The sequence below is a fragment of the Emydura macquarii genome, unplaced genomic scaffold (genome assembly GCF_026122565.2).
Source record: "Emydura macquarii macquarii isolate MOO-44397 ecotype Brisbane River unplaced genomic scaffold, CSIRO-AGI_Emac_v2 contig_691, whole genome shotgun sequence".
Classification (NCBI taxonomy): Eukaryota; Metazoa; Chordata; order Testudines; family Chelidae; genus Emydura; species Emydura macquarii.
In genome coordinates, this window is record NW_027130828.1 from 14,614,032 (window position 1) to 14,634,231 (window position 20,200).

At 49.2% G+C, this 20,200-nt stretch overlaps 1 protein-coding gene and 1 long non-coding RNA gene across 3 annotated transcripts in view; one reads left to right on the forward strand and one right to left on the reverse strand.

The window, feature by feature from the left end:
* The window catches only part of ASTN2 (astrotactin 2), a 567,068-nt gene that overhangs the window by 35,850 nt on the left and 511,018 nt on the right, over positions 1-20,200 (forward strand). The window lies entirely within an intron of this gene.
* Positions 17,376-19,529, reverse strand: LOC137148926 (uncharacterized). The gene is made up of 3 exons (XR_010918617.1): positions 19,423-19,529; positions 18,490-18,662; positions 17,376-17,688 (listed from the first exon to the last, which is right to left on the reverse strand). It is a non-coding gene; the product is annotated as an uncharacterized lncRNA (long non-coding RNA).

Here is a 20,200-nt window from a genome sequence, read left to right on the forward strand (position 1 = left end):
TGGATTCCATAAGTGAGGTTTTCTTGGCGCAGGGATAGAATTTCCTGCATCCTCGCATGCTCCAAATGGCCCCTGCACTTTTAGCTGCCTGCGCTGATGCTGGTTGACCAGGGCAGAGCCGGCCAGCTGCAAGCTCCATGCTGCCTATCTCGGCCAAGCTGGTTGCTGCAGGACGCTAAACAATTTCAGCCAGGTTATCCTGTCGACGATCCTGCTGATTTTCCTTTCTCTGAGCGAATGAGCTTTCTGCCTGATGGCGAGCCAGACCTGCCTGCGTAGCACAGAGGCTGGGGTTTGGTTGGGAACCCATTTAGAGGAAGGATCTTCAGTGTTTCTCTCTCTGGCAGAGTAAATTCTCCTTGGAAGATCTGTCACTGCTGCTGACTCGCTCCTGCTTGTGTGTGTAATAAAATATTTTATTGGATGTTTATTTATATGGTGCCTTTTCATATAGGATTCCTTTGAAGTGCTTTGCAAACAGCAGACCCCCAGCAGACCTGAAATGCAGCCACTTGTGGGTGATAACAAGGGCACACTGTTGTACAACAGTAAAGTTGAAGAGGTGGAGAACATTGTCAAGGACACCGGGACCCTTATATAGAAAGTGCCCGGGGATCTTTCCTGCCCCTTCAGAGCAGACAGCTTGGGGGTGTTGGTTATTTTAAGGTCTTCTTTGTAAGAACCATGCTCAGCAACCTGTCTGGAACACTTTCCAGAAAAAGCAGATTGAATCCACCCTGCTGGTTTCTTGGGAGTCTAAAGTATTTCATACCCGTTGCTTAGACAGCTAAGCCATCCTCTTCTCCCTTGCTTCCACAGAGTGCTGAAAGCCATGGCTGCTGCAGGAGAGCAGATGCTGCAAAAGTCACTTTCATGCAGCGTTTCTCCATAAATTGTGAAATAATTTGCATGCTTCGTGTCTCTGCTCCGAACATGCTGGTGGCTCAGTTTTGTGATTAGTGGCTGAATGTAGCCTGTGGCAAAGCAGATCGCTCAAAGTTCTGGCACAGTGCTTTCCCTTTAAAATAAATTAAACTCCCTTTGCCGACCCAGGAGTCCAAAGCTGCTTCCTGGTTTCGTTTCCAGCTGTATAAATTGGGTGCAGACAGCAAGGTACGCTCCAAGCCATGCTAATGATGCTGAAATCCTGGGGGCTCTGAGCCAGCCTGCGCTCATATGGGTTTAGATTGCACACATGTGTGTGTGTTTAGTGGAAGGCAGCTCAGCTTAATTCGTTCCATAGCCCTCCCATCTGGGTGTGCGTAATTGTGGGTCTTTGTACTCCTCCGGTAATCCTGGGTCGTGCAGTGGAGATACTTTGAGGGGGATAAGTGAACTGGCCTCTATGGTTTTGTCCTGACTATGGCTGTGTTGTTGAAGTCCCCACAGCCAGATCCATGGTCTGTGTAATATGGGATTAAGGCGGCACTCGGGTAACCTTTGGCTCTTCTTGAAGTCTCAGGTTAAGGGGGGTAGTGAGCACCAATATCCACAAAACTGAGAGACGGTGAAATCCTGGCCCCACTGAAATCAATGGCAAAGCACCTGTGAGGCCAGGATTTCCCCTGGAACGTCTGCACTGACTGCCTGTTCACGAAGGCTGCGGAAGAGATCCTGGGCCATGGCCCTCTCTTCTCTGCTCGCTCTGGCTGTGAGCAATCCCAAAGGGGCTGTGCTGGAGCGCAGGTCTCTGTGCCTGGCTGTGAGTCTGATCTGAACGGCTTGCTGTGTTCTCTTGACTTCCACGGAAGCTGTGGGCCAGAGCGATGCGATGCAAGCAGCAGAGCCCGGCCGCCTGGCTGCAGCGAAAAGAACAGACGCCTGTTGGAACAGACCTGGGATTGGGGGAGCATGGCTCTGAGCAAGAGGGACCCGCTGGACTGAGGTTCAGCATGCTGGCTATTGCCCAAGTGTTACGAGTCAAGCCTAGGACTGGACCATGATCAGAGTCAGAGCAAGCAAGAGAGGGGCCGGAATGGGACTGGGCAGTACAGAAGCAAGGCTGGGAACGAGGCAGGATCAAGGCGAGATTGCAGCTGTGGATGGGTGCATTGAGCACTGTTGCTGCTATGGGGTTGACTTCTTCGGCCAGTCGGGCGCGGTGGTCAATCAGGTGGCTCTGCTGTGGCTCAGCTTGCTCATAGATTGCCGGGAGCCTGGACGGATACAATGGCACATCCTCATTCCTGACACCGAGGAGGAAAGATCAGTTACAAAACAAACCTTTGAAATCCGGATGCTCACGAATCGCTCAAAGGCGCTTGCTGACTCTGCTTTGCGTTGCAAGGTCTGTCTTTGTGGCCTCTGTATTTCCGAAATGCTGTGGCAAGAACAAAATGGCCTTTCTTCTCTATTCGCACAGCGGCCACTGATCCTAATAGCAAATGACTCTTGAAGAAGGAGCCCCACCGCTGTAACTTGCCATCTCCTCGGCTATATATTTTTTTCCTCTGCCTCCGATGATTGTGGTGGGGAAAATGCCTTGATTGCTGACAGACGTAGAAGTTGTGGCACAATTGAATCAGTTTCTTTTCAGCACGTAGAATCCCTTCAAATTGTAATCATGGGGCCATTCTTTCCCTTGGGATTTTATTCTGCAGGCAGCTGCAAACTAACACTTCCCCTCCCTCCTGGCCTGGAGCCGCCAGAACCCTCGCTGGCAGGCATCCCCTTGCCACCGCTGTCTGCCAGGCTGTCCCGTGTTGGGAGCCTGAATGCACCTTACGAATGCAGCGTATGGTGGGCCTGCAAACAGGTGTGACCTGCTGGCATTAATGAACTAGCAGGGGTGTACGGCTTGCCCCTGAACAGACTAGGTGGGCATCAGCTTTTGCAGAAGGCCATTGGTGAAGACTGTGGATTAGGCAGGCCATACTTGAACGTGCACTACCCCGATCCCCATCCCCTTCCAAAAGAAGTGGCTGAAGTCCCACTGCTTGACATTGAGACCTACAAATTACCATGTCCCCAGGCACTGCAGAGAACCCTGCACAAACATGGAGATGGCTTAGACCAGCAGAGCTCAAAGTGTGCTCTATAGACCCTTTCTTAAAAACACTTGCTGTCCAATTCCTTGAGCCAGAACACCCTCCCTCTTAATTAGTTTTAAAGAAACTTTGTTGCCCCTTCTGTCTAATTGTTGTTCGGTAACTTTGAATTTGAACAGGTTGTCTGCTTCTTATGACTTCCTCCCCCTTCTGACTTGGCTGGTGCTGATGGGCACTGCTTGGGGTTGTGGCACTGCTTGGGGTTGTGCCTTCTTTTTGATCAGCCTACAGGATGGAGGAGTTTTGCAAGGGGAGGATGTATCCTCTGTCGGGGGGATTCTGGAGGATCCTCGCTTAGGAGTTAAACAAAAAGTTAATAGCATCCTGCTGCTACAGTAGAACCTCAGAGTTATGAACACCAGAGTTATGAATTGACCAGCCAACCACACACCTCGTTTGGAACCCCAGAAGTATGCAATTAGGCAGCAGGAGAGAGAGAGGGAAAAATAAGCAAATACAGTACAGTACTGTATTATACGTAAACTACTAAAAAAATAAAGGGAAAGCAGCATTTTTCTTCTGCATAGTAACATTTCAAAGCTGTATTAAGTCAATGTTCAGTTGTAAGCTTTGAAAGTACCACCAGAACATTTTGTTCAGAGTTACAAACAACCTTTGTTCCCGTGGGGTTCGTAACTCTGAATTTCGTGTATACCAAAGGGAGTGTCTCTCACTCTCTGAATTTCGTGTATACCAAAGGGAGTGTCTCTCACTCACTCTCTCTCTCTCTCTCTCACTCTCTCACACACACACACACACACACACACACACACACACACACACACATCTATCTTATTATAGCACTTTGCTATTCGATTTCTTCCCAGCTTTGCTCTCTCGAGTTGCTCTAGTTCATTTCTTTCGTTAGTCTGAAGCATCTGGCAGTGGCCACTATTGAAATACTGGATACCGGGCTAGATGGACCATTAATCTGATCCAGTATGGGCGTTCTCATGTTCATAATCCTTTCACCTTACATTCTTTGTCTTGTCTTGTCTTTGTCATTTCCTTCCCTCTATCTCTAGCTTCCTCCTCTTTCTTGCTCCTTTGCTCACGTTGTATTCTCTCCCTTCATGAACTTTGTCTCTCCCTATAGACCTTGATTCCTTCATTGCCATTGTAGTGCCCCAGCTATCCTCCTTCCAGCCCCCCTCTGCTGCCCTCTCTTGTAGCTTGGGGCAGTACACCCCAACACTTCTCTGTGTAGCCCATAAGTATGAGTCCTGAACCTGGGAGGAGCTTGGCCACCTCCTACCAGCCCCTATCCCTCCTGCTTTTCCTTGGAGGGAGAAGGACAGCATAGAAATCAGGCTGACTCCTAGCATGGTCCCTCCTCTTCGTCAGAGTCGGCAGCTGGTCTTTCACCCCTTCGTGCAGGCAGCCAATGATGACGTCTTCAGGCTTGTTGGGCTGACCGGGGGAGATGAGGCTGCTAGAAGCACGGGGCTGAGTGGGGCCACGAATCAGTGTGAGCTCCCATTTGGGGCCGGGGCGGGGAGAATTCCATCATGCATTCTTCAGCACTGCCTGACATTTTCCATTCCGTGTTTTTCCTGACACGAAAATCCCTTTTCCATCCAAAGGGAAATGACCGAATTCGACACAAGCTTTTGCGGCTTTTGTGGGAAAACCCAAATCAGGGATTCAACTTTTGTTGAAACTTTTCACGGGGACCAAAAAAAAGAAAAAGTATTTCCCGACTGCACCTCCACGGGAGGGCTCGCTTCCACATGCTGGGCCCATTTCTTTCTGCTTCTGGCCCACGTAGGCTCCCCGAGACATGAGGCAGTCCATTGCCTCTCAAAGCATGTAACTACTTAGCTGGGGTGAGCAGAGGGCGCGATCCTGTCAGCCGTGGTGGCCCCGGGAGCACACAGCAAGCATGAAGCCCGCCTTGGGACTAACTTTGTAAAGCCCTCAGAAAAGGGAGGGCTTGGAGGGGGGGGTGGGGTTTGAACTCCCCAGTTCATCCATTTTTTTAGTCTTTTGTTTCTTGCAACAGAACAAACCTCACAGCTGCAAATAATTCAAACCCTGTTCCCATTGTGTGGTTCCCCCTGTAATTAACAGGCTTGCCTGCCTGAGGATAATTGGAAGATGCCCCCACTCCACCCTCCAAACAATGTAAATCCACCCTCCCCCACCCAAATTAGCCACTTGCCTGCCTGAAGCCAGCTAACTTAGCAGCCGGGCCAATGTGTCAGTGGAAAATTTACTGTGGAGAAAATGAGGGCAGCAAGGCATAATAATAAAACCTATTGCAATTGAAACCCGGCCAAGAGAAGCTAGGAGAGGAGGGCCTGACGCCAGCTGTGGGGGAAAGAATGACTCGGAATGGCCCTGAGCTCATTGCTCTGGAGGATGGGACATGTGTGAGATAAGCAGCTGAACCCCCGAGAGTCGGCACTGGGGCATTTTCATTTGTCTATTGTGCTCGGTGCCGCGTGAACACAGGCATGGGTCATACCACGAGGAGCTCACAATCCTGGTACGCACCTCCCGAGTCTGGGCCTGTGTGTCGTGAGCCCCTGTTGGTTCATTGGGATGGGGGTGGGGGAGCACATGTCCCCATCTCTTAGGAGTGGGAAGGAAGCGACGGGTGTGGGCTCGGTGCAGCGCTGTCACTGGTGCGTGTGGGATTCGGTACTAAAGCCAGGCAGTCCTTCAGGAGGCTGTGTTGCTGGACAGTTCCCAGAAATGCAGCAGGGGAGGGGGCAGGCTATCGCTGCTAAGTCTGTTTTGTTGCTGCTATAGAGGCCTGGCTCTGGCTCTGGCTAGAGGCTTGCAGCCAATTTCGTCTTATTTTTGACTTGCTTCTCTCCCCACCCGCTCCAATGCACTTTGTCATGACTTGTGAGTCTCGCATCTCTGAGATTTGGTCTAGTTCTTCTGTCCCTTCCCCACAGGGTCTTGGAGGTAAATACCAGACACGATCAATCTCAAGTGGGAAAAGGAACCACTCAAAAGTCATGCTGCACTTTGTTCTACTGCACGAGGCTCGTCTTTTTTGTAGCTGCGCTCACATCATGCGTTCAGCTCTAGCAAGTTTTGTTCTTCCCATAAACTTGGAGTGCTGCTGCTTTCCCAGACTCTGGGTGGAGAGCTTTGCCGGAGAGGCTCATTGCTGTTGCATCATGCAGTGAACATGGGGGAGGGGGGGGAGGGGGGAGAGGGAGAGAGGGGGAGACTCTCTCAATCTGTGAGCATTGGTCCTGATTCAGTCACACACTTGCGTGTCCACACTTAGCTATCATTGCATGTTTCAGTCCATCCCTGATTGGTAAAGACTTGAGGCGTATGCTTTGCTAAATAGGAGCCCATGGGCGTAGGGCACTGTGCCGCATTCTGATGCCATGCCTTGACATAGTAAAATATATCTCAAGGTGAGTAGGAGACATGCTGGTTGCAGAGGGATAGTGTCTTGCCTGAAATGTTACTCGCGGATTCTGACCCCACTCATCTAACTTGTCCTCTCTCCCCGTCTCCTTCAAACTTACTTCCACAACTATGTCCTGGTGCTGGTGACCTTATTGAGAATAGTCTAGTCTGTGTACTCTGCTCAGGCTGATTTGCTCCTCGGCTTCCAAACTTTTCTGTTCCACCCCACGGGTGTAGGCAAATCATTGGCTATGGGGGTCACTTAACTTCCCTGAGGGCACATTTTCCATGGCGCATAAACAGATTTTTTGTTATGCACTGAGGCCTCTTCACACAACACTGGATCTGTGACTGCGTGATGGTTAGTGATTCTCTGGCACGTAATGGCATATCTCCCTGGGAGCCGATGGGAATATTGGGGAATGGGATCAGTGGGCTGGCAAGCACACCTCCGCCGCTTTCTTGCTCAGCGTCATGGTGCAAATGTTATGATTTCTTAAGGCTTAGATGCCTAATAGAAGCATCCAGGTTTGAAATGCACCAAGGGGAGCTCACTGGGTGACAGCACGACCTGCCACTTCATGCATGGCATGCTGCTGAGAGGAGCAGCTCATGGCCGCTCTTACTTCCCAGAGCTTTGACTGGGGGGGTGGCGCAGAGTCCATGCCTCTTGCTCATTAACAAACTTCCTGAGGTGCCTCATGCGCATCCTGAACAGCGGACAGCTCCGACCAACCCTCTTCCCAGCCCAAAGCCCAGCCAGTAAACAAATGGCCCTCGCTGCAGCTTAAAACTTGCGTCCGCACGTCGGCTTGGGTAGAAAAGCTCATATATTCTTGTTTCCCTAAATGAAGGATGCACTCAAGCAATTGAAAACAACTTCTGGGACAATCTCGTTCCATTATGTCTAATGGAATTGAGTATATGTGGCGCGCAGTGTGTGCTGATATCTTAGAGAAACAAAGAGGGATTTTCCCATTACTCAGAGAATGGATGAGACGTGAAATGAACTCCTCAGAGGCATTTTCAGTTTGTCACAATAGAACAAAGTGAGTCACATTTGGAGGTTTGGGGAACAAAATGTGTGTTGTTTTTCCCTCTCCTCCCTCCCCCCCATCTGTGTGTGTTTTCTCCCCTTTTTCCATTTTACTAATACATTTGGCAGTGAAAGCTGAAAATAAAGGCACACTTGCTCACACATTTAAAGAGTTGTCACTGCTGTTTGGAATACAAAAAGCCTCTTTTTTGAGCATTGCATTGTCTTTCTGCTGATTGCACTGGGGCTGTTTAGAGAGGAGCTGCTTCCGCTGCTGATCAAATGAGAAAAGTTGCTGTCTTAGGTGCTCCTTCTCTTTCATTCAGAAGTGTTTTGGCAGCTGTGCTGCTGAGCTGTGAATAAAACTTCTCCTTTCTCTGTGTTCGGGAAGGCTCCTCAGCCGGAAGCTGGTGTCAATCATGCGTGCTTGCAAGTCCCTTTGATTTCAAGAGGACTCGTGTGCATTTGTGTGGAGATGGGACTTAACTTCCATATGCCTTCTGTCTCATCTCTTCCTTTGACAAATACAGTATATGGTTGAGGTTTTCAGCACTGTCAACACCAAGTGCTCAAAAAGAATGAGCTAAAAAGAGCCCACATTATCTCAATTTAATTTGCTTTCTGGTTTCTGAGCTTCTAGGTTGTACTCAGCTCATGGTTTTCAAACTTTCCTCTGCAGTCATGAGGGGTCGAAACTTCGTGTTTTTAATGAGAGCTGAGATTCTCTTGATTCCAGCTGCTCACGTGTTAAGAACTCCACCTATCACGAGGCTTGTAATAAAATCAAAAGAATTGGCCATATTGGATTTTCCATTAAGTTTAATTGGTTTAATGGATATGTCTTAATTCTCCGGAGCGCTTGGTAAATCACAACTAGACGTGGTGGGTTTTTTGTTTTGTTTTTGTTTTAGTTTTTTGGTTTTTTGCACATAAACATTTTCCCATTTGGAAACATGATTTCATTGGAAGCAGAAATTTTTCATGGGAAAATTCTCATTTACTAAGCTCTTTGACTTTCCAGTTGGGAGAATTCAGACACCTTTTTGTTGTTGTTGTTGTTGTTTCACAATATCAAATCATATTTAGACGTTCCTGATTCAAAACCTTAAGGAAATTATCCATTTTGTGAAAAAAATTGTATTTTTGCCTTTGTTCCAATTTGGAATGGAAACCAACCTCAAACTTTCCTGCAGAAGGAAAATGCCATTTGCCAGACAGCTCTTATCTCAACCATATATTTTTTTTTACAGTGATTTACACATTTAGTGTGTTCAGCACCTTACAGGGCCCAGTTGTTTCAAAAGTGGCTAGTGATTTTTGGGCACCTCTACAGGATCTCAAGTCGGGCATCCAAAAATAAAGATTTTCAAGAAAGGCTGAAGGCCCACCTTCTGGAAGTCAGGCCTCTATAAGGCTCTCAATCTGGGTCCCCCAAATCACTAGTCACTTCCTCAGATCTCCAGGGGAAAGATTTTCAAATCTAAGGCATAATTTGGCAAAAGCTGGCATAGAGCGATGAGTGTTCCAACAGTAAGATCGTGCCATATGTAGGTGTTGTGGAGACTGTTTCATTGCTGGTGTGAAATACCAGGGGTTTTATTTCTCATTAAACAGTAGTATTTAATTTCCCCCCTATAAAAATGCTGTTCAAAAGTAAATTCCTCGTGTGAGAAATGTAGCTGGAAAGTGCCTGTGTTAAATCTGTTCCAGGATTCATTAGGCTTCACAATGCCTATCTTTGCCCCTGACTTCACTCTGCCAATTGGAGTGCTTCGCCATATTCCTTGCAAGAGGAGGTGAAGGGAAAACCCCATCTTCACTGCTTTCTGTTGATGAGCAGTTCCTGCCTTGCTCAATGAAATCTGCTGCATCTGTGTTGCTGATTAAGAGTTGTCAGCAAAGGCAACATCTCAGTCTTTATGTTTAAGGACTGTTTCCTGATTTAACAGATCAGTGCATTAAAATCCATAAATATTTAATCAGCTGCTAGACCTCCAGAGAAGCTCCTGCAATTATGTCGGACTCCACGTGCGTTCTCTTCCCCTACCCTGAAATATTTGGATAATCTATTTACTAATGACCTCTGTATTCATGCATCCATTTTTCTCAGTTAGTGTCAGGTTCCATTAGAAAATGGAAGGTGGCTGACATTTAAAAGGATGAGAAACCACTTTCCTGGAAGCTGTTGAATCCATGCTTTGGTGGTGGGAGTTTCCAGAGGAAAGGGAATGAGGCATGCAAATCCGTCCGACTTGGGTCAGCGAACACTCAGTACTTGGGTCCTAGACCATTGCTAGAGGGGCGGGTCAGAGCCTGAGTCCTGCTCTGTCAGGTCCAACTCTTATCATTTTGCATGTCGAGCCACAGACCCAAATCAGAATTGCAGTATGGACGCGTTAGCACAGCTGTGAATCTGGGATCCAGCAATTATAAAACCAGGTTTGCAGTGCAGTGTGGATGTCGATTATGGGCTTGGAAACACTGAGTCCACAAGCCCCCGACCCCCAGAGGTGGGTTTAATGTGCAGAGTAGACATACCTGTAATGTATAAGCCATTCAGCCTCTCTTGTCTCCTTGAAGGTCCTGCAGTGTCAGGCTGTGGGCATGGCAGTAGAGGGGGTTGCATTGTACCCAAGGGCTTGTGAACGTCTGTTGTGCCTGCAGGCACACGTCCAGCCTAACTGGGATGTGTGTGGAGTATGGTGGAGGGGAGCCCTTTTGAGTGTCAAGTGACTTGCTTGCTGGCGTTGTCTAGCACTGCTGATGAACTCTTGTGCTGCTGTCTCCTGGTGCATCACCTGTGGTGTATGCTGTGCTGGCCTTTCCAAAGCAAGGATTTGACCTGCTGCAGGTGCAGCTGTGAGACCATCTGGTGCAGTGATGCAGGCTGAGACTAGAGCTGCGTAAATAATGGATATCTTGGCTTGCTGGCAATTCCGAAAAATCGGGAAAAGTCGTGTTGGGTTGAATGTTTCGTTTCAATTTCAAGCTTTATGGGTTTGCCTGTTTTTAATAAGATTTGAAGACACTTCAAAACAGTTTGGAACCAGTACAACAACGTTTTGATTTTTTTTCTCCTTTTTTTGTTGTGGGCAGAGACACAAACAATTTTTGGTGAAAGTGCTATGAATTCATGAAACATTCTGGAGTCAATATTTGTTCTCCATCACTACCCCCCCCCCCCAACAAAAAAATCATCTAACCAATGTCCACCAGCTTTAGCTCAGCCCGACTGGAGCTGTGTTCTCATATCTTTACACTTCTAGAAAACTGGATGCAGGGCAGGCAGGGAGCCATAATTAAAACCATACCTGAAACTTCATGAAGAGGAGCTACAGAATCAAGAGCGGGCTCTGATACAGTGCTTTTCATCAGTGGATCTGGTTGTGTTTTACAGATGGGGAAACTGAGGCACAAGAGAGGTGATGTGACTTGCCTAAGGTCACTCAGTAGGCCAGTGGCAGGGCCGGGTACAGATCCCAGTCCTCCTAAATCCCAATCCTGGGCTCTAGCCACTAGGACACACTTCCTCTTGCTACTCGTGAAGAGCGCCTCATCAGCAGTTCTGTAGTCCCAGATCCAGGCAGCCATGGCAGCTTTGCCAGGCCATGAAGTTGCTTCGTTTATATCCCTCCACAATCCCAAGCATGTCGTCGGGGCCTGCTGTAACTCTCTCCCCAGCCCTGGTCCGCCCTGCTGTGTAGGGACAGACTTCTGGTGCGTAGAGGGGAGTTGGGTCTTGTGCCTCTCTGCTGAGGCAGCGAGCAAGATGCCATTTAAGACAGAGGGCGTTTGACGTCGGCGTTGCCCTCTAGAAGCAGGGCTCACCCCGTTGGCAGGTCTCACACCAGCCTTTAAGGTCGATCAGATAGCGGTGGCTTCTAGATTAGTCCCAGTGGTGTACCGAGGGGGGGCCAGGCCCTTGGGCACTGTCCTGAGGGAGGCGGGGGGGAGGGGGGAGGATGCCGGGCCAGCCCCTCATGATGCACAGGAGGCGGGGGTGAGTGCAGGAGGTCTAAGGGGCACCCCTCAGCGCTTCCCGCCTGCATGTCATGAAGGGCTGTCCCAGCCCCCCTCTCCAGGCCGGGGGTGAGGCTACGCAGTCAGGTCTGGTGCCGGGCTGTGGGGCCGCAGTGGGAGAGGCGGGCGGCGGGCAAGGTGGTGGTGGGGGGGGGGAGGGCAGTAGAGCCAAGCCTGAATTTGCTCCCCTCCCTGGGGCAGCTGAGGGGGTGGTGTGAGGTTTGGGGGGAGGGGTGTAAATGTAGGCCTGGCCCACGGGTGCCGGAGACCCTTGGTATGCCACTGATTAGTCCTAGTTTGTGCTGGATTTAAACCAACTGCCTAGAGGAGAGAATCCCTTCTTCACAAGCCGCCTCATCTGACTTCAGGTGAGGAGGCAGTGTAGCCTGGTTGATTAGGGCATTGGACTGGGAGACTGGAGACCTGGGTCCTAATCCTGACTCTGCCACTAACATTCTGGGTGGCCTTGGGCAAGTCACTTCTCCTCTTATCCATCCCGTCCTGTGTCTTGTGAGTCGTCAAAAGTGGCCCCCTTCTTTGGGCTTCCCAGTGTGCCCTGCCCCCTTGCTGTAGAATGTCCTCTTTTGGGCAGGACCTGTCTTTATTGTGCGCCTTCCACGTTGTGGGTACTTCATGAATAATGAGACAGCAGTCGCTTTCCCTGAAGCGGGCCTGCCTCCCACTACTGAACTTGTGCCCGTCTCTCCCTCAGATGGAATTATTTTCAAAGAAACAAAGCAAAATGCAAACAGCATAAGACCAGGTGCCTTCAAAAAGAGAGGATCCTTGCCCACCCTGGGAGCTCACATGCCCAGCTAGAGTAACAACACACTGTGTGTGGTACCTGATTCTCTGTGTTTCAAAACACACATACAGAAATGTCTGTCTTTTTAAAGTGACAGACCCCCAACCACCCCACATGCCCATCCTCCCCCCAGAAGACGCACTTATGATATGATGCTCTTTATCTTCAGCATTTTAACTCCTTTTTTTTTTTTTTTTTTTTTTTACAAACTGCTTCAGGGTCTTGGCTCACCTGTCAATAATTCACAGGAATAAGCAGTGGAGATAATAGTAAGAGTGTGTGGGATGGAGGTAAACTTCCCTCTGAAATGTGGGGAGTACTCATTAAGGCAGTATAGTTGAGAAGTACGACAGGGGAGAGTGGGGTGTGTGTGTGTGTGTGTATCTGTTTAATGTTCTCATTTTAATCAGTCTGAGGAGATGGACCAGAGGATGCCTGTGAACAGAGTGGCAATCTCCATCATGCCTGGGATTTTTTCCCCAAGGGATCTCTGTAGAAAGGGGTTGCATATCACACATGCCTCTCTGGAAGAGCTGTTGCGACCCATTGTCAGTTTATAATACGAAACTGTTATGACCTAATCTAGATTTTTCTGATTAGGAATTGTTTGCCTAGTTGCATGGTTTAAAAAATCTGTCAAGCGACAAGATTGGCTTTTTTTAAATAAGTGGAAAGCCTTTTGCCTAAAGTCAGGGCTAGATGCTTGCGAATCTGCATTCCTGGACAGTGAGCTATTTTCTGCTTAGCGTGAGCTATGCCTAAGAGAGATGAAGATGTTTCTATTTGACCTTTCTTTCCCTTTCCTCCTTAGCCAGATTGTTTGTGTTGCAGTTGCACTGAGAGGGCCCAGCAGAGATCAGGGCTCTGTTCTGCTGGAGGCCATAACTAGGGTGACCAGACATCCTGATTTTATAGGGGCTTTGTCTTACATAGGCACCTATTACCCCCCTCCACCCACTGTCCTGATTTTTCACACTTGCTATCTGGTCACCCTAGCCGTAACACACGAGAGAGTCCCTGCCCCACAGAACTGCCAGTCTTAAATAGCCAAGGCAGACAAAGAGGAAGGAGAGGAAACAGAGGGCTGTAGTGACTTGCTCAAGACCAATGGCAGAGCCAGGAATAGGACCCATCATTCTTGAGTCCAGTCCAGGCAGTTTTTGCACATGGCAGCACATAGACAATATGATTTTTTTTTTGCAGGGTGGGGGGGTGGGGAATTGGGGGAATGAAGACCCCAAGCTGAGAACTTGTGGGCAAAGACTTTCAGGCCGAAGCTAGCACTAGATCTTTCCCCTTTCCAGCTCTCTGCGCTGAAAGGAAACAGCGATGCCGGCTGTCCGAGTGTGCCGAACTCAGCTGCGTGGTGACTTATTGCTCTGTTGACTGCACACTTGTGCTGTTTGGGTTTTTTTCCCTGTTGTTTGTTTTGAAGATTTCTGGGGCTGTTTGCCTGAGTTATGGAAACAGACAGGCCTTGGAACAGCTGTGTTGGTGATAATCATGGGGGCTCTGTTTAGCTGGCAACAGGCTGTTCCTTTCTCTTGCTCACGGGATGGCTATAATTGCTGGTGAATCTAATTATCTTTATTTTCTGCTTAGCATTTATCCATTTACCTACCTCTGACGTTTTTTTCTTTGTTTCTTCGCTCTCTAGGTGCTCATTGTTTCTTTTCCAGGGACAGGGTTAAAAGGCAAGCCAGAGGGCTGTGTGATATGTCAGATGGAGCCAATGGAACTGAGCTGGGCTTAAATTTTTGCCAATTTGAGTGTAAATTGTCTCTCTACCGCCCCCCCCCCCCATTGTTTCCAGGATATGGAGTCAGTCTGCAGAACGCACCAAGGTTCTAACAGTGCCATGGGCACGTGAAAGCAGGAATTGAAGTGTGCTTGTGTGTACATTATTGGTGCTTTTCCAAGCTCTGGCCTCAAAATAACTTCTGCCCACATGAGCTGTCACCTTCATTCTCTGATCCACCCTATCTCCTCTGTCTGGCATGTTAGGGGCACAGAGATCGTTCTAATGTTGACGATTAGTCTGTTGGTCATTGGAGTTAGCCCCTGGGGAAACAAATGGGGGGGCAGGCGATACCCCTCAGAGCTCTGATTTCAGGCTCTGCAGATGCAGTGGTTATGCTGGGCTCGCACTTTTGAGGCCATCTGAGAAACTGCAGCTGCTAGAGACTTTTTTTTTTTTTTTTAAACGATAGTTAAGTTTGTGGAGAGCAAGGAGGCCGTGTGGCAAAGGTGTGGGGGTCGTGCTGCCATGTACTGGCCCAACCCCATCAGTGTACGTAGGGTGAAACAAGGGGCTGTACACCAGCGCGAGTCATCACACGGAGACAAAGCCCACCAGAGCGTGCTCCTTAGAACCCGGTAAGCGAGGCCCTTCGCTCAGGCAGACCTGCCCACTATGACGCTTTCGTTGCTCTGCAGGAAGATTTTCCTTCCCCTTCGCCTGCCTTTGGCTCTCCTCTAGGACTTGAGCAGAGCTGGTACCCAGGGGCAGGGCCCGGTGGCAACCATCTGATCCCTGAGTCGGTGTAGCTGTCTGAGCCCGGGGGGGGGCCCTGCAGCCCTTTGATCTGACAGCCCGTCAGAGAGCAACTGCTCCTTGTCCCTTTGCAGCTGTTGAACCCAAAGGACAGAATCACGCAGCGTTTTCAGTTTCCTACCTGAAGAAGTGTGTACCTTCCCTCGCACGCTGCTCTGCCACTCACTGGGTCCCACCCATGGGCTTTTGCACTTAATAGATATTAGATTTCCCCCCAGGTCCCAATTCTTGAACACATGCCTACTTTAAGCATGCAAGTGCAATGGAGGTCGTTGGGCGGCCTGTTCCCGTAGGTCCAGTTGGCAGTTACGATCGTGCCTAATGCATACAAAGCACAGGAAGTGACTAATTGGCATAAATGCCTTTGCTCTCCCCCATGTGCCTCCTCTGTCCCTAACCCTCCCCCCACAGATCCCCAACAGCAAACCCCCAGGCCTTGGCTTCCATTCTTATCCCTGGTTGATAGAGAGGGAAACTGACACACACAGGTGAAACGACATGCCTTGCATCACTCAGCAGACAAATGGCAGAGCCAGGAATAGAACCCAGGTCTCCCAAGTCACGGTCCGTGTGTTTAGTACTATACAAGATGGAAAGTTGAGAGGTCCTTGCCTCAAAGAGCTTATGTCAGATGAGTCTCCTTTCACCTCCCCTCCTTTCTTTGGGGCAGGCGCTCTGAAATCTGAAACTGCTGAACTTTCAGATCACAAAGGTTAGTTTCTCTTGCGTGCCAGTTGAGACGCACGCAGCCAAAGACCTACCAGAAGGACATTCTGCCAATGCTGGATGGTGGTTTTTACCCACACAACTAAATGCTCAGAGCAGAGAGAAACTAACCAGGCGGTGTCCGTCTCCACTTGGATTGGCTGTCTCTAAACATCATACGTTTGAACTCCAAGCATGATAAGCTTGTGCTGCGTTCTCCCAGAGGGAGACAGTGCCTTGAGTATCGTAACTGATCATAATACTACAGCATCTATAAGAGCTTTCATCTCTGGATGACAAAGCATGTCAGCAAAAATGCTATGCCTGTGGTCAGGTGCGGGAGATGAGAGGTGAAGTGACTTGCTCAGCTGCATGCAGTGAGTTAATTGAAGAGCTGGATGTGGAATCCAGGCCTCCTAACTCAGCCTACTGCCTTTTCCACTCGACCGCACTGTCCCTTGCCCAGGAGGCAGGTATGCTGCAGGTATTGGTGTGCTGTTTACAGACTGGACAGTTGCAGGAGAGTTGTCCTGTTCTCAGATCTTGCACTGCTTTGCTTGCACGTTATCTCCATGCATTGCGTCAGTGCCTGGTCTTCCAGGGGAGTCCATCTCTCAAGATCTTTGGAAACGAAGCTCTAGGAATCATAAAAACATCTAAGTGCAAGGTAATAGTCCTAGGCACTAGCTCGGTGGTTCCCACATTTAACTGGCTCACATACCACCTGCTTAAAGAATTGTTATGAAGTGAATTGGTGGAACATCAAGCTCACGTACCACCAGGGGTATGTGGACTGTAATTTGGGAACCCTTGCACTAGCTCTCATCAAGGACAGATGCGTTACACTGCAGTGGGTTAGAGGACAAGTCGCCCTTGAAGTTCTGAGATTGACCATGTTCGGATTTCTTTCTGGAAATGACACCTCCACTTTGTCACTGTTCCATAATTGCAAAAACTACTTATCTGTCTGACTTCCCCGCTGAAGAGACAAGACATGGGGAAAATACAGGCAGTGAAGTCGAGGAGGATCTGGGGTAATGACTGAAAACTGGGTTTATAACACTGTGTCCTCTAATGAAAGTTGTGAAGTCTCTGTGACAGCACATAATTATTGAAGCGGCTCAGTGGAGTGTGGCCCGATGTCCAGAAACGTGTGATTTCTGAGCTCCATGCTACTCCGGTGTGAGACCACAACAGCTGTCCTGCAGCTGTGCAGGTTCTCTGCCTTCCCCTGCGCACATTGATGGTTACTGGGCACTACCCGCTGTCCGGGAAGGGATCCGGCCCTGCACGCGTTTTAGTCCCAGATCAGCGGGCCCTGTTGTATGTTTGAATGGAGCCTCTTTGTTGAGCATCAGCCTCTGCTGGTTAATTTCATGCTCTGTGCTCAGGGATCAATGGCTCATTCTTCCCAAGACTTGACTAAATACACTTGAATTCCTAGAGCTAACCCCTGGCTGGCCAGTTAACACACACTGGGAGGGAAACCTCTCTCTGCAGCTGATGCACCAAGCTGGTTTTGCTTTCCTTCCCCACCCTCCTCTCTCCCCATTTCTTATTTATTAATGGTTTAGTGCTGGTCTAGGAAGCGATTCTTGGTGTTGAGATGCTTGTAGCTGCAGAGCCGTAAGGGTTAGAAAGGAGCTGTGATCCATGTCTGCTCTTGTCAGGGGCAGGGAAGCCATCAGACTTTGGCGATTTGCTTTCGTGACCCTGATTTGGTTTCTTGTATCGGGTCAAACCTGGCTGTTTTATTTTCCACCTGCTGCAGAATTGATATTGGTTCTCCTGTTGTTTGCCCCTCCCCATGGTCAGATTGTACAGATGGTGACAGGGGCATGGGAATGGTCAGATGTGGCAAAACATAGACTAGATCCTGAGTAGGTGCGTTACAGCTCGGCCCCATCCCCGCTCTGCTGCTATCTGGTGGGAGGAGGGGAAGTTACCACCCTTGGGTCCTTTGCCCATCTCCCCCTTCTCTGGTTTTCGGAGAGGTTTTCATTGCATGGGCTTGCATGGAAATGGCAGCAGTTTGAATCCCATCCAGTGAGCTGTAAAGAGCTTCAATGGTTGCCAGTCTGGAACAGAGCGATGATCCATCTAGTCTGGTGTCCTCTCTCTATCAGTGGTCAGCGCTGGATGCCTCAAAGGAAGGTTAAAAATTGTTAGAGTGCATATTGCTAGAATGGTGTATATCAGACGATCTCTATGGCCACCCTCGCTATGCTAGTGGTAGGATTCCTCCCCCACCCCTGTGCCATAACTCCAATGTTGCCTTCCCCTGCTCAGCTTTTGGCTTGCCAAAGCAGTGGCAGAGTGAAAGGGGTATGATTCATGTCCCTTTCACTGCTGGCCACAAAGTAGTGACTAATGGTAATAAAAGGGAGTCGAGCTGTGCTGCTGAGTGGGAAAGCACTGAGCTGAAGCACCAGTGCTCATCTGCAGACTCAGGAAAACAGCACAGCTCCAGTTTGCATGTGGAAGGTTTTCTTCATGGCCGTGAGGGCTAGCAACTTCACACTTATTTTACTGTAGAACCTGAGTGTTTGTCTTTGCTGCCCTTCACCAGGGTGAGTTTCCTGTTTGCCTCTGGTGAGGAAATTTTGCAACCCCTGCCTAAAACTATAGCATTGGAACAAACCATGTGTGTGAGGCAAATGAAGATTAGTGCTATTAAAAACAATTAAGACTCTCTCTGCCTGTAATGGCAAATGCTTGTTGAAGCTTCCGGGGGTGATTTTCCTTTCCATCTATTCTAGATTGTGGGCTCTCCAGGGTAGGGACCTGTTTGTACAGTGATTTGTAAAAGCTACTGCTACAGAAATCGTAAGTAGCCTGTTCAAATACCTGAGGGTAACACTGCCAGAGGGTGGTAGCTCGTGAATCCAGTTCATCTGACTCAGTCTCGTGGGTGTTGAAACTGTTGTCCTCCTGCATCACTTACCTCTCAATCCAGCAGAAGGCTCCTTCCCTCTCTCTGCACCCCCAGAATTAGAATCCACTTTTTGCTTTTAAGTTCGATTGCTAATCACTGCCACTAATCTCGTGCTTCCGTGTGGCGAGGCCTCAGCATGCCTGTCGAGCATGTGTGTGTGCATGCGCTTAATTTATCCTGACCTGCCAGGTAATAAGAGTTTTGTATGAATGTTAAATAATGAAGTTCTGGAATGCATTGGCTTGAAAAATAAACTGCTTAATAGGCAGAACACTAGGGAGCTTCACTCCCAGACTGGAGTCATTACACTGTCTCTGCACTTTGGCAGTTCTTGCCATTAACAACTCCCCTTTCCCGGCTTCCTGACTGAGTTTAATCAATGCCCATGGAGAGAGGAGAGGCAGCGGGCATAGTGCATGCAGTGCCACACCATTCGAATGCAGAGTTGTGGGTTATAGGAAGCATGGGAGAGGCTATTCCAGTGGTCAGAAGGGTAGCACGTCCTGCTAGGGACTCTGCTACACTGGAAATCATCTGTGAGTGCGGGCATTCTTCCTGGGGGAGTGCAGTGTTAGTCTCTCACTCAGGGTTCCGGAGACTGCCCACAGGATGGGATATAGCATGGACGGCTGCCCTACTCTGCCCTGCCTCGGGGCCTCACCCTGAACCAGAGAGACCAGTTCTAGGCGTGAGAGGGAAGCTGAGCCTGAATGGCCCATCAAGTCCTTAGTCTCCGAGACCCACCCATTGTGAGCTGGACGGAGGCTGCAACGCGTTGCTCATGGTCCATCCAATGACCGTTTGTAGCTGCTACCAAGCCCGCTCAGACTGAAAAAGAGTCAGAGGTGGAACTTGCTGTAGCAGTGCGCCATCAGGGGCTCCTCTGCCCCTGCCTCCTCCTGGCTCACAAACCCCTCAGACAGCCTCCAGTTCAACAATCACCGGTGCAGTTTATTCACAGCGTGCAGTCCCACCATCTTCATACTGGACACAGCTTGGGCTAGCTGCCTTAGTGTCGGCTGGCCGGCCGGCATGCAGAGCCTCTGCTCCCTTTCTATCCTCTGGCTTTCCTCCCTCATTTCCTTCGCCTGGGCCTGTATATATCCCCTAGCTAATTAGGCTGACAGCTGCTTCCAATTCACCAACCAGGTACAGGTGTCTCTAGCCAGCTCCAATTTACTTTGCATAATTGGAGCTGGCGTGACAGAGGCCTAGCTAAGCACCTGCCCAGCACTCTGTCACACTTGCCCAAGCTTCTTCCTCTCCTGATGCCAAAATGAGGACACATTCACAGTAGATCGGACCATCTTTGTAAGACGATTGCCCCTGTTCTCTCATGGACTTTGGTCACCGGTGAAATGGTTAGCAATATTGACATTGAAATGCTTTTCATTAGGCTAGAGTTAGCATCTCGTGCAGATGAATGGGACAGTTGACAGCTGTGGGTTATTGCTTCAGGCTGTCTGTAGACCCAGGCTGATATTGCAGCATTGGTTCATGTTTCTAAGGTTTTCTTCACAACCATAGGGGCCAGAGGGGAGGGAAAAAAACCCTCTCATTTAATTGCAGATAAAAGCAAGAATCTGAAGCATGAAATTCAGCCATCAGGGAGAATACTGAGTCACCATAGGGCAACCTGTTATCAGTCTAGGCTTGATGTGAATCAGTGACCTGGAGGAGAAAAGTCCTATGTCCCACTACCCTGAGAAATCCATTCCTT